The sequence below is a fragment of the Mastigoproctus giganteus genome, chromosome 5 (assembly GCF_048544385.1).
Source record: "Mastigoproctus giganteus isolate SK-2022 chromosome 5, ASM4854438v1, whole genome shotgun sequence".
Taxonomy (NCBI): Eukaryota; Metazoa; Arthropoda; class Arachnida; order Uropygi; family Thelyphonidae; genus Mastigoproctus; species Mastigoproctus giganteus.
The window spans coordinates 28,261,844-28,276,114 of NC_143579.1; the positions used below are offsets into that span (position 1 = coordinate 28,261,844).

The following is a 14,271-nucleotide window of genomic DNA, read 5'->3' on the forward strand; positions in this document are numbered from 1 at the left end:
CAACCAAACCACATGATCTGCCACAATCTTACCGGCCCATTGCACTGCTGCCAGTCTTCAGCAAACTTCTCGAAAGGATGATCTCCCATAGAATAGAAGCACACTACAATGACGCTGGTCTCTCCTCACCTAAGCAGTACGGTTTCCGGAAAGGACGCTCCACGATTGATGCACTGGAAACAATCATTGAAGCTGCTACCAACTGCAACTCCAAATACTTTCTACTAATCTCCTTTGACTTTGCTGGTGCCTTCGATTCCCTCTGGTGGCCCAGCGTCCTGGGCAGACTCCGAAGAGCGCATGTCCCAGAAAACTTATATAGATGCATCAAGACCTATCTCCAGGACCGGCGAGTTGTCGTGTCTGCTCCCCACTGCAGTGTCTCCAGACCAGTCTTCAGGGGATGCCCTCAGGGATCTGTCCTGGGGCCTCTCCTCTGGAATCTGGTGCTGGATGATTTCCTGAACACCAAACTCAACAATGTACAAACCCAGGCCTATGCAGATGACCTGGTCATGCTCTTTTCTGCCAATAACAGAACCCAACTAGAAGCAACTGCCAACCAGGCCATCTCCACCCTTCAAGCTTGGGCAGAGCATAACAACCTAAAGATCTCCCCAGAGAAAACCAATTCGATCCTACTAAAAGGCACCCTTGATTTGAGAAGACCACCCCAAATCAAGGTCAATGGTGTTACAGTAAAACTAAAAACAGAGCTTAAATATCTAGGTTTGATCTTAGACAAAAACCTTTCCTTCACTCCTCATCTAGACCAACTCAGGATTAAGATCAGGAAGTATGCTGCCCAAGTCTCAAGAGTTGCCCGGAAGGACTGGGGCTTAAAGAAGAGAACGCTGTCACTCTTCTATAAGGCAGTTTTCATCCCGGTTATCACCTATGCTTCTGGAGTCTGGTACAAGAAGGCCAATACCGTAGTAAACAGATCGCGCCTAGGAACTATCCAGCGCTCTCTTCTCCTTCTGTCCTCGCGTGCTTGTCGCACTGTCAGCACCCATGCGCTACAGGTCCTCACTGGATCTCTTCCACTGGACCTGGAGATTGTTCGTCATGGGTTGCTCTACCAAATAGCCAAAGGAAGAGCAGTTACTTGTGCAGGTTTCACCACTGACCCAGCAAATAATAGAAACGCTGAAAAGATGAGACTTAATGAACATCTAACAGACACCTGGCAAGAAAGATGGCAGACATCAACTAAAGGCGCTGTCACCAAAAGATTCCTCCCTGATGTCAGGGCCTTCTACCCCCTCACACCTGTCTGGTTTTCACCAGGACTCTATGCTACCTACCTCCTCACTGGACATGGCTCCTTCCAGAAAAAACTACATGACTTCAGAATTTCAGACTCACCCCGCTGCCACTGTGGAGAGGATCAGACGTGGGAGCACCTTGCCCACAGCTGTGAAATCTACGAGGACTTCAAGAGGATCCTAATAACAAAACTACGCTTCAACTACCAAAATCAAGAACACCTCACCCTACAGAATGAAGAAACTTACCGAGCTCTGACTCAATTTGCAATGGACTTATTTACCAGGCAGAAAGCACCTTGCCCACAGCTGTGAAATCTACGAGGACTTCAAGAGGATCCTAATAACAAAACTACGCTTCAACTACCAAAATCAAGAACACCTCACCCTACAGAATGAAGAAACTTACCGAGCTCTGACTCAATTTGCAATGGACTTATTTACCAGGCAGAAAGCACTACCACCACCTTAGTATCCGAATCAATAGGTCATAACAACCATGACTGCCAATTGTTGCTATTCATCATTGAGCCATGAATGCTAATGCCTTGGACCAACTTGCACAAGACTTGACCAGCAGTGCAATCAAAGACAGGGTCCACACATACTTTGACAAATTCCTCATCATTGATTCCTGGACAAACTTTTCTCGACCAGACGTGACACATCTCATCAAGAAGAGGCCTAGCATCGATCCCTGGACTTGACCATTAATCTTGGACTCCCGGTTTTGACCACCCCCACTGTTCGTTCTGATGGACTACTGGACCAGCCTTCAGTCTGGATGCGACAAAGACTCACCAAATGGAGTCCCAATGACGGCACCTGAACTAGACCTTACTGAACATGACCCATCCACCATAGCAGCACTCACACTGCTGGATTTCCAGCAAGTTGTCGGCTCCAACTGACTGGCCGTGCTAGCTGTACCTACCCTGAACTTGCGGGGTATATCTCTCTCTCATTTTTTTTTTTTTTTCCGGCTTTCTTCTGTTTCCTGCCATCCGTTCTTTACTCCCCCCCCCCCCTATTTTTCTCTTACAGAATGATTTTTTTTTTTTTTTATTTATTATTATTATTTTTTATTTTTATTTATTTTTTTTTTGTGGGGAGGTGGTTTTCGTCCACCCGCCACCCCACTCTTCTCTCTGGTGAGGCGTTGGGCATGCCACACTGTCATCAGGGGCCATCTTCCCTATTGGCCCCTTTCTTCTGTTTCCTACCCTCCAGTCTTTTTGCCTTCCTCCCTTACTTTTCTCTTGCACAACGTTTTTTTTTTTTTTTTTTTTTTAGTTTATAAATAAATAAATAAATATTCATTTATTGCAAATACAGCAAGCCCATCACAGCACATGTCCAGGGGCAGATAAAAATACAACGGGAATGACATAAAATAATCAAGTATATGTACATAGCAGATTTTATATAGATATTAACAATGCCTAGGAATTTTAATTATGAATTTAAAAATTGCAGAACAGTTATGAATTTTAAAAAATTGCAGACAGGACATTTGGCTTTCAGTTGCAATTACTGGGTTGGATTATTTTTCTTCATTTTATCGGAGATCTGACTCCTGTAGGCTTCAGAGTTGATTAACCTGTTGCAATCAATGTTGAGATGATTTATGAGGTGAAGAGATGCATTGGGGAACATTCTGTCCATTTGTTTGAGCCTGGAGAGGTTGGATTTGAATTGCTGGTTTCTTGAATTTTCCCTGTTGGGGATAGCTATTATATTGGTTAAGTTTGGTGAATCGCATGCAGAGGTGATTAACTTTGCTAGAAGCATGACTCCAGACTCGTTGATCATCTGTTGCAAAGGCTTTGTTTTTAGGTTTTTATAAAGCTGTTGCCTGGATATTGTATGGGGAAAACGAAGCTTACTATTGAGCCATCTAAGAACCCAATATTCTAGGGCAAGGAATTTCTTGACGGTTACTTGAGGAGCACCAGACCAGATTTCGGAAGCATAGGACAGAATGGGAAAGATGCATCTTTGAACATGCTTAATGACTGTTTTTCTGTCTTGAATCGCTGCTGTTTCTTGTTTGATTAACCATTTTGCTTTTTGAATTTTTTGAGCAACATATAAATAGTGGGCATTAAAGGAGAGATTTTTATCAAAAACAACTCCAAGGTCTTTGTGAGCATAAACATTTGGGATTGGGACATCTGCAATTTTTATTTCTATGTGGTTGGGTTGTTTCTGAAGGGAATACGTAATTTGAGCAGATTTGCTTGCATTTATATTCAGATTGAGATCTTTCAGGTACTCGATGATTTCACAAATCTGTGAATTCGCATCATTGATAACTTTGCGAATATCATCACTGGCTTTGGAGATTATAAATAACTTTAAATCATCTGCATATGCCAGTAGATTTGGATTTTCTTGTAGAAGTGGTTGAAGAGATGCTGAAAATATAGTACTGGAGAGAACGGCTCCTTGGGGAATGCCTGTTGAGGTTGTGACGAGAATATTGTGAGTACTAGTGGGGAAGAGGAGAAGTCTGCGATTTAGGCTGTATTGAAGATAGGAAATATATATATATATATTTGTGTGTGGGTGTGTGTGTATATATATTTTTATATACACACACACTCATGCCCCCACAGGTCTAAATCTAAAAACATCAAAATTACTGCCCGACCTATTTGGCCCTAGAACAAGTTATCAGCGAACAACCCTACGCTCTGTTAAAATTACAACCGTTGCTCAAGAAACAGCGATCATCTCATTCTTAAATCTGGTCCTAGCCACTGAAATCCCAGGAAAGTAGGTGGCAGGACCCGCCAGAGTACTCTAGCTACAGTGGTACACCCGGTCAGCCTCCCCGTGGCATGGTGTGGTAACGTCGGGTCCCACTAGGGGCTCGGCGGCTAATAGACCGGAGGAACAAAGGGCACAACACAATATACAGCACATGACCCCCACACACTTCAAATCTCTGGCCCCGATACAATGTACACCCGCGGAGATGGGAGAAATCCCAGGAGCCGTTAGACACTAACATACCTTATACCTTATACCACAAGGCCTTATTATTAGCAGAGAGCTCGTTGTAGGAGTTGTTTGGCTGTCATTAATAATCTTGTTCCTCAATAACATCTGAATTTTTGCGGAACTGGTCCTTTCCTTTATACGTGGTTTTGATCTCATGATTATGATTCATTAAAATAGAATAAATATTAGCCTTTGAAACTCTTCAAAAAACATTTGATAGAATTTTATCAAATGTTTACTTATCTCCGATTTTTATGGCTTTGAGTCTCAACTTTTGGTCACTAGTGCATAGAACCGAGTGTTAAGACAGTCACTAAGAAAGTAAAAATTTTTTTTTTGCTATTCATATGGTTCATTATACTAGAAAAAAAAAAAAAGTGTCTTCGGCTTAGGGGCTTGAACTCGTTGGGCAAGTTAACAGATTTTTAATCGCCTTACGATTTTTCTTTGTCACGTGATAACAATCATCTTGTTAGGAACAGTGCATTTCTTTCTGAATTATTCAAAAGAGTCATAAGCTAAGCTAAGCAAAATAACAAACCGATGTGACTTTCAACCATCAGTTTAATGTGCTATAAAACCCGCTATAATGTGACACACTACCATTGAAACAGTTCTGTCTGTTATTCTGATTATATTAGGTGAGTTGACAGTGGCGCCACCGCTGACACAGACCATAAGTCACGGAGTGCGTGCTCGGAGAGAGAGAGACATGACATGTGTATGTTTGTCCGATGCCGTTAGCAGTGATTTGTGTCACCATTACACACACGTGTCGCCGTGACTTCATATTTCTTGCAGATGGAGGTAGGCAAGCAGCAATGAGGCTGAATTTCAGACACGTTTCTTGCGAATACGAAATCAAAAGCCAATTGCCCCATTTAGCGAGTAAAACCAGTGGCTGCTCGTGACACTGATAATGTGCAGGCTATGGCAGATCAGAAGTCTCATTTCTAATGTATACACAATCCGAAATGGAAGTATTTTTTACTTGCGAATGCAATAATTTAAATAGCCTATAGTCTCAGACATGCTTATTGAGAAAATTAATAACTTTTGGACTCATCTGGACAAATTGGGATCGTATTGCGAATGATTCAACTAATCGATGGTAGCATTGACGTCGTATTTTGCTGCACACTTTTTTAAAGTGGTCACCAGCGGCAGAGTCGAAAAAGGACACGTTGGGCATCTGATCCGTCGTGACAGCTTTCCCAAACGGGGGTGTGCTGGCGAAGGATAAGTTAGTCACGTGCAAGCATGTTAGTTTTTTTTATAGTTTGCCGATTCCGTTTGTTAAATTAAGTTCGTACAAGATGAACTGTTGGACTGACTCAAATTTGAAATCTTCGTGTGTCAAAGTACAGTATACAAAACAGATTTACTGGGGGAAAAAAGTTAACAACTCACTACCAGTGAGCAATGGCGGCACATACGTATGTGAATGCATGTAATTTACATGTTTTAGGTAGATTTACAGAAAAAAAAAAAAATACTGTCTTCATTTGGAAAATGTTGATGATGACCGTCTCTCTTAGTTAGTAGTGCATTACAAACGTTGTAGAAGAAGAAAATATTGAGATGAAGCCTCCAAAGGGGCTTGGAAAAGTGATGGAAAATGGACAAAGGAAATCTGGATGTTCGAAGCGGACAAGGATGGGAAAGCACTGCTCTCTATATAATTCAGCAGATATCTACCATGCTGAATGAAGTGGCTGACGTCTAGCATCATCAGCAAAAAAAAAAAAAAAAACCACTACCAAATCATCTGTCTCTCTAATAACCGATCTTTATTCATATTATTCACTTTCAACAACGCCAGATGTGAAGTTTGTTCAAATAATCAATCACCCTCTAGCCAAAGGGCAGATTTCACACATCTGTCCTTCAGCCATCCTTCCTCAACTTAGTCTCCAGACGCTGAAATTTGCAGAACTCTTTTTTTTTTTTTTTTGGTAAGAGTACCTTTGCGTCCTTGCTAATCCCGTTCCAACGGATCGACATCTTTCCTAAAATGAGGCCTCCAGGCCTGTATGCAGCACTCAAGATGCGGTCTAACCATTGCCTTATACAGTACAACGGGATAATCACCTCTTTTTTTCATGCTGACAAAATTCTTATATCGCTGACTGAACACCATGAGATGTCCCAGCAGCCTGTCTGTATTGTTTCACATCTGAACTGTAACAACTATTCTCAAGTATTTTTTATTCTCCTTTACGTTACATATCAGTTATGTGTAGCATCGCTCAACAGGTATGTAATTCTGGGATTACTGCAACCCATATGCAATATTGCATTTATCGACATTAACTTCAATTGCCACTTTCAGCCCATCTGTCTAATTCACCCATGTGTAGTTAGAGCACCATAACCCGATTACTGTTATCAGAAAATTTAGACATTAAACTTGACATACCTTCATCAATATAGGCGCATTATAGCCAAAGCAGCTTATGCGCAATCAAACCCCCAACAACAGCAACAACCTTCATCAATATCGTTAATAATGAAAACAGTAAGGGCCCAAAGCCGCGCCACTAGGGCCTCCGCCAATAACGTTAGTCCATGAACAGCATTGATAGTGGGTTTTAGGAATAGTGTGTGTGGGCCTATCTGCACGTATGTTGTGTGCACGAAAATTAAGGAATAAATCGTGGGGGGAACCTACTACCTCCTCATGAAATTCCCTCCACATATTATGAACAATGTATTGGATTTGTTGTGTATAAACTGCAACGATAAGGTGACCAGTCGTGAGTTTTCAACATTATGGCTATCTAATTCTTGTGTTTTCAATCTCTAATTTTTGAAACAGCTATTATAGATCTTCAAATTAAGAACCAATAATTCTTTGTCCCTCTGGTTGCTATTGCTTAGATCGACAAGTATTTAAGATTATAACTCGATACTCCAAGTCATTTCTTTCTTTTTAATTAAAAACTTGATCAACAACATGCCGGCATAAGGGGAAACTGTTTTTAGTATTAATGAAAAATTTAAAATGTACATAGGTGGAAAATATTTTTGTCGTGGGGAGGAGAAGGGTACAAGATCTTCTGAAACGAGTGAAATGCTCGTTTAAGAGAATCTCTCCAACCTCAAGCTTCGTACATTATTTCGGAAAAGCCCTGTGCCAGAAGGGTAATTACAGAAAGTTCAAAAAGAGGTTTATCGTGTTTCGCATAAAGATCTTCTAAACAAGCTTCATCTTATGAACTGCCAACTACTTTTGGTAATTGGGTATCCAGTTTTCTTTCTGACCACTCACTACAGCTGGTAGATAACTTTCTGTTATCTAACTTCTCCACTAATGCTGGTGTTTTCTAATATTCTGTTCTTTCTACCACTCTTTTCCTGATCCATTGTTTGGCTGATGATAGCACATGCATTCCATCTTCCATTTTTAGAAACCATGCCCTACAAAATCAGCTTCAACTTCTCGAATATCCTACCAATTTCTTAAATGCTAATCTCCAAGTAATTCTCCAGTTGGGGGGGGGGGGGAAGACAATTAGTTAATTTCAATCATTCTAAAACTCAGTCCTGTTTTATATCTCGCAAAAAAGATTCTTCTGCTCCTATGTTTATATTCGATGACACTACGATTTCTAAGGAAGATCATATATCTCTATTGGGGATTGCCCTGACTTCTATCCTCCTCGGTATAAGCACATCACAAATATTCCTTCTCTGCGTCTAAAAAAAATGTTTTTTCTTTTCGCTCTCGGCGTTACTTTTCTTCTAACCAGCTACTCACTCTACCATGGAATATTGTTCCCACATCTGGGGCAGAGACCTCAAAACTTCTCTTAGGCTTCTAGACTCCATTCAAAGGAAGAAAATTCATAGTTTCTTCACTCTGTATCATGGACGTTCTGCTTCTGCCTTTTCTAAAGATACTTCCATGTTCTTCTGAATTAGCTTCTATAATTCACCCTCACTCTTCCAAACCAGTCCGAATACGTGCCATAACCAGTCAGCATTACTGTCCAACTTCAAACTCACAGAACCAACTTTTCTTCTTCCTCATTTATTATTCAACTTCCGTTTTCTGCAACAACCTCCCTTCACATGTATTTCCTGAAAATTACAATCTACAGAAATTCTAGTCTAATATCAACAAAGTATATCCTTTCTTCACTTACCAACCTTCTACCAACACACACTACTAAGCACTATAGGTTCCGATACATTTCGTGTTTAGGGCTTTTCATAAAAAAAAAAAAAAAATCAACATTTAATAGAATTCCACTGGACAATTTTACTTACTTTTATTTTTAACCAGCAAATCGTTCAAATGATCTTAACATTGCATCAGTTATCGATTAAAAATTTATTTTATAAATATTTTTTTTGAGTGAATATATATTCACTTCAGATTTATTTCACGGGCATGAACACACACACACACACAGATGTTTTCTAGATAGTTCTGACAGATGAGGGAGCCACTGTCATCGATCAATGCCTACACACAAAAAAAAAAAAAAAAAAAACCCGATTTTGATGACACACAATGTTTGTTTTGAACACCAAAGGCCAGCAGCGCCCTCTCGTTCCTTAATCAAGACGAAATGTAAACCTAGTCATTTATTATTTTACCACCTCTGGCTGTAGGTGAAATTGTCATTTGTCACGCTATGATGAAATAATTTATGACTTCGTATCTTGGGATGTCATATAGTTCTGTTTGGGAGGAGAAAAATAAAATATCCTTCGCATAACAAAATGAGTGCCAAGAATATAATGGAGCTTTTCGAAGGAGAAATATCTGCAACTAGAGCTCCTCTGAAGTCGGTTATATATGGAAATGCATGTGGGCGAGAAGTTCTTCTCTAAAGAACCGTATGTGGTATACGGGAAAATTTAACTGGGGAATATTCAGATTTCTCAGCACACAGACCTGACTTGCCTCTCATTACTCTGCGATTTACACAACTAATCTGACATCTAAAACGCTACCTTATAGGATCGTTTAGAAATTTCTTTACACCCATTAAGGCGCGGAAACCTGTTTACTGTGTTTACCACTCCCTATCATAAATTCTCTCTTCTAAGTGCAGTGGGTTGACATAAAGATGATGGGCGTGTTGTAAGTGGCTTTTTCACTTCCTTTGACATGTCGGTTGGCTTTTAAGGCAAGTATTACAGAGGGCGAAATACTAAACAAGGGAATGAAGGTGAAGAAAAAAGCAGAGTACGTTTGGTTGGTCGGATATCAAGGTAGCATTCTCCTAAAAGGCATCCATCAAACTGTATCCAGCAAATTGTAATCTGCATCAATGATTCGACAGCTAGGAGAAAGTCACGTAATTGTAATGCATGTTTATTAGGAAGGCTTTTGCCAAGGACACCTCAAGGTGCGCAACATCATTTGTAGTACTCTAACAGAATACGATATCTGGAAGTTGTTTTCTGGTTTGGTGCAAAGCCAACTTAGGCCAACAGGGACATTATATCTACGTGAACATCTACACGTAAACAAAGCTTATAAACAACAATATCCCCCTCCTCCATATGCGGCACAGTTAGTATAATCACTGTCCTCCTCACACCGGATGGAAAAGACCCGAGTTCGAATCCAGTCAATGACGCGAGAAACTTTTATGGGTCTTTTTCACAACATGGCTGAGTTAGATAGTCTCAGGCACGGTGTTTTTATCCCTGAAATTCGGATTTTTCATCCTGGAACACAGCAAATCAACCTCAGAACACATTCAGTTTACAGATATATACGGAGTAAGTTACTGAGGCGCCTAAAACGAAACAACAACAACACAACTTCATATTTAATTTAATGATATTCTAGGTACTTAATTATTATCAAATTTAGTTAAATACTTCCCAGGAAACTGCGACTATACACTTAAATGATATTTAATAAACAATTTAATGCTTAGTACTACATAAATATCCTCGAGGTAAGCAGCTGCTTAAGTTACTGCAATAAGGCGTAGACGCTGAAAAATTAATTACTCTCTCATTATTTGTGCATAACAATGAAGGGAACTGTCAACCAACTCAGCAGTTCCTCCCAGAGATCTCCATAATGTAGAAGAAAAAAAAAGCTTTGGAAGCATCCCACTCGTTTTTTACTCCTCTTTCGCCTTCGGTGTTTTCTTTTCTTTCTTTCTTTTTTATATATATTGTCCTGTCTTCTTTTTCAGCTTTCAGTCGTTGGACTGGTATAAGAATCGTTGTACAACCCATCTACCACGATCACAGATGTCTTTCTCATGATCAGTTATTCCATATTATGGATCGTTAAACCTATCTACCCTACGCTTCTACTAAGAAAACTTCTTCTCAATGAACTACTGCTATTGCAGAGTCGGTTTGGAATCAGTACACAGTATTGGTGGAATATGAAAGTAGTGATTACTACTTGCGTTTAGTTTGGAAATTTGCTATCTTCAAAAACTCAGTTTTGAATGATCCATTTGCTTTCCATCCATTTTTTTTGTATAAAAGGATTCAACGCCGATTCTTTCTCATAGGCAGGGTGGAGAATGAGTGCATGCCCATTTCACCATGACTTCGTCAATATTGTAACACCTTTAATCGAGAAACGATTGTTTATTATTATTTTTTTTTTAACATGCGAGACTCGGACTCCACTTCTGATCCCTACACAATCTCCAGTGAAGCTGACGCGCCTGCCCTTAATTCATCAACTGTACTAGCCCAGTACTAACTTCTTTCAATGAAAACATGGCGCTGGTTGCAAACCGAACAACAGAAGATACGCATTATCCAACCGGCATCAATTAATGATCCCTACTTTTGTACTCTGGAACTAAATTCACGAGTATAATTGTTATTATAGGGAAAGAGTTAGCATCTAAATGCGTTGAGATCTGTTGATTATTTCGTGAATTATAATAAGTGTTTTAAGAGATTAATTGATCTCTTGGGGACTACTGTGTGAAGGCCTGTTGAGGAGTTGATCATCTTTTCGAAAGATGATGAGTAGGATGCAGCTTTTCGCTATTGGCCTTAAATCCATCGGGAACTTGGGGTTTGGTACTTGTTTAAAGAAATATTGCTTTCAGATTTTTGGACGTATTACAGTGCGAAAATTTCTTTAAACATATATGCAGGATGGCAACTATAAATGAACCGAAATATTTAATCATAAACAAAGGGAACTGGGCAAGACCAATGATTGGCTTGCATGGTATCTTTTTTTTTTTTTTTTATGAAATTATCAATTGATCTCTTGAGATCCCGACTGATAAACTTATTACCGTTTAAAACTAGTAATTCCGGAGGGGTTTCTGCCTTTTTATTTTATGTAGCTTCGTCTCAATCACCAAAAAAAGTCTCCTTAGCAACGCATCGTGGCTATACTTACCATGAATTCTCTTACTTTGAGTGAATTTCTTACTAATGAATAATAGATCGTATTTTCAAAGACCTCGAGTAGGGTGCAGCTTATCTTTTCGGTGTTTTCCAACAGCCGGATGCCCAGGGTAACCTCTGTGGGTACACTGCCTAAAGTAGTAATAGGGATATCTCGGAAGTGGCATGCTAAAATCTCCCGGGATTAATGTTGGGGTGGAATGTTTTACGAGTAAGTTGATATAGATTCATGTCAAGAGTTACCGACCATTGGTATACAGACCACAGTGTAATGCAAATTCAATGCAAATATGCCTAATTTTGCAAATTAGGCATATTTGCATTGAATCTCTTGGTTTAAAGGTTGTGCACAATGCCTTAAAGTCCTCAGTTGAACTGTGGATAATACAGTATTAGTAAAAGTGGTCATTACGATAAGGAAAAAAAATTATAACACCACCACGCCTGCCAACTCTGTCAGGTATCTCAAAGTTAAAGGATCTTATCCTAGGACATTATAATCTCATTGTACGAAAATTTCTTAACGAAAACTTGTAAAATAAATGGACAAGTCATCGTGAATCTAATGGTCTCGTCTTTAAGGTCCCGTCATCTTTGAGGGACCCGGAATGTTGTTTTGGTGAAGTTAAGCAACATTGGGATCCCTTCATGAATACGACAGATATTGTATAAGTTCATTTCTTGATGGATATCACCCACGAAGAAAAGGACCCTTTTAAAAACAATGTTTTCAAACGAGTTGTTCTTGTTTATAATTTTGGTCTTGATTTTGTTGTTTAATCAATCGTTGCAAACCAATTTTCATCGTTTAACATAACACAGAAGTGCTAAGTAACTTATTACTCAACCTGTAAAACTTATTCTCTTGTTACTTCTCTGTGATCTGGTGTCCCCTGGTGGAAAATTTCGTCGTCAATCCTGTACAAAACGGCGCAAGCTCCTGAGCAGGTTGTGTTTTTTGTGAAAAAGTTTATTTTATCAAATTAGTAGTGTTAGTTAGTAGGTTGCAATGATGGATAAGTTTTGTTAGTACATAAAAATCCAAGCAGATCAGCAATTATCAATGAATTTCACGCGTTCTCACCAATCTCTCTGAAATTCATTGTTTTCTCATAACACCCTATTGAAGTGTTTCTATATGAAAACATTTTCAGTCTATTTTAGCTGAGGAGTTTAACAATGTCTGTAGAGATATTGGAGGTTCCACGGAAAATCTGGGTTTGAAAAAATGGTTTTCCGAAAAAGGTTGAAAAGCGCCCAGTTGGAATAACAGGGCATGAAAAATGTCAAGGGAGAATTCATGAAGAAATATCTTACATATGCAGAGTTAAAAATTAGTTGCCTTATGATGGAATGTTAACCTTTCTAAAATCGTCTTTGAGCAAAAGAATTTCAAACGAAATAAATACGAAGGTTAGATATATAAATGAGGATGGGCCAATCGATTTCGGTAAGGGGATGAAGGGAAAAGGTACTGGTTTTCATAATTTAAGGGCACCAAGGATTCTCGTATCATCGTACTTTGAAGATGTCTACTTACGTTCCATAAATGCGGCAGAAAACAATACTTGGAGAACAAAGCCGTCATACTCTAAGGAGGGCTGTACGGAAATATAGGACATCGAGTGTGCAGCAAATAAAATCTGAATTCAACCAAGCCTGGAACTGCCCTGTTTCAACCTGACTATGGGAATTGAAGGAAATTGAAAAATCCGCTGCAGTGGTGCCGAGAACGTCGTGATTGGACAGTGGAACAATGGAAGAAAGTCATGTGGTCAGACGAATCACAATACGCTTTGTTTTGCGCTGATGGTAAACAGAGAGGGTGGCGAGAACCTCAAGAAGCGATGGGCCCTGCTTGCCTTGTTAAGGCAACCTAAGCAACTAGAGGTGGTATCATGGTATGGGGAATGTTTTGTTGGCACGGACTGGGCCTGTCGATACCAATGGAAGGTCGAATATCATCCGGGGAATACCTGAATTTTGTGCCAGATCTACTGCATCCTGCAATACTACATTTTTATCCCCAAGGTGATGGGCCGCTTTATGGATGACAATGCAACAGCGTATCGTGTCAGAATCGCACAAGAACGGTTCGAAGAACATGACACGGATTTCCGCCATCTTCCCTGGTCCACGCATTCATCTCATCTCTATCCTATTGAGAATGTGTCGGATATGCTGGAGAGAATTATTCGGTAAAAAAGTCCTCTTCCTTCAAGTCTGTAGCAAGTCTGAGATATTTTGCTGGAAGAATGGTTACAATTAGACCAAAATGTACTGAAATACCTTACAGAATTCATGCCCCCACACTTGCTGTTATTGGAAACAAAGGCGCCCTGATTCGATACTGAATAAAGGTTCGTGTTTTTTTTTTTTTTGGCCAGTGTAGTATACATGAAAAAGGTACTTATTGTGAATAAACACAGTAAATGCCAAGTTGAACTTTTAAGATTTTTCTCGATGTACGGTTCCAAACATTAACATCTCTTAATAAAGAAGAGCAGAGCATATGAAATTCTTTAACTTATCTACAATTGTTGCGCGTAAAACAATTTTAAATTAGAACAGCGTTTTTTTTTAAATCTAAATTTAAAAATCCACCATTGATGAATAAATAGAACGGTTATGT

At 39.5% G+C, this 14,271-nt stretch overlaps 1 protein-coding gene across 3 annotated transcripts in view; it reads right to left on the minus strand.

Annotated features, from left to right (window-relative positions):
* LOC150085267 (thrombospondin type-1 domain-containing protein 4-like) overlaps positions 1 to 14,271 on the minus strand; it is a 326,936-nt gene that overhangs the window by 204,343 nt on the left and 108,322 nt on the right. The gene's annotated exons all lie outside the window — the stretch shown is intronic.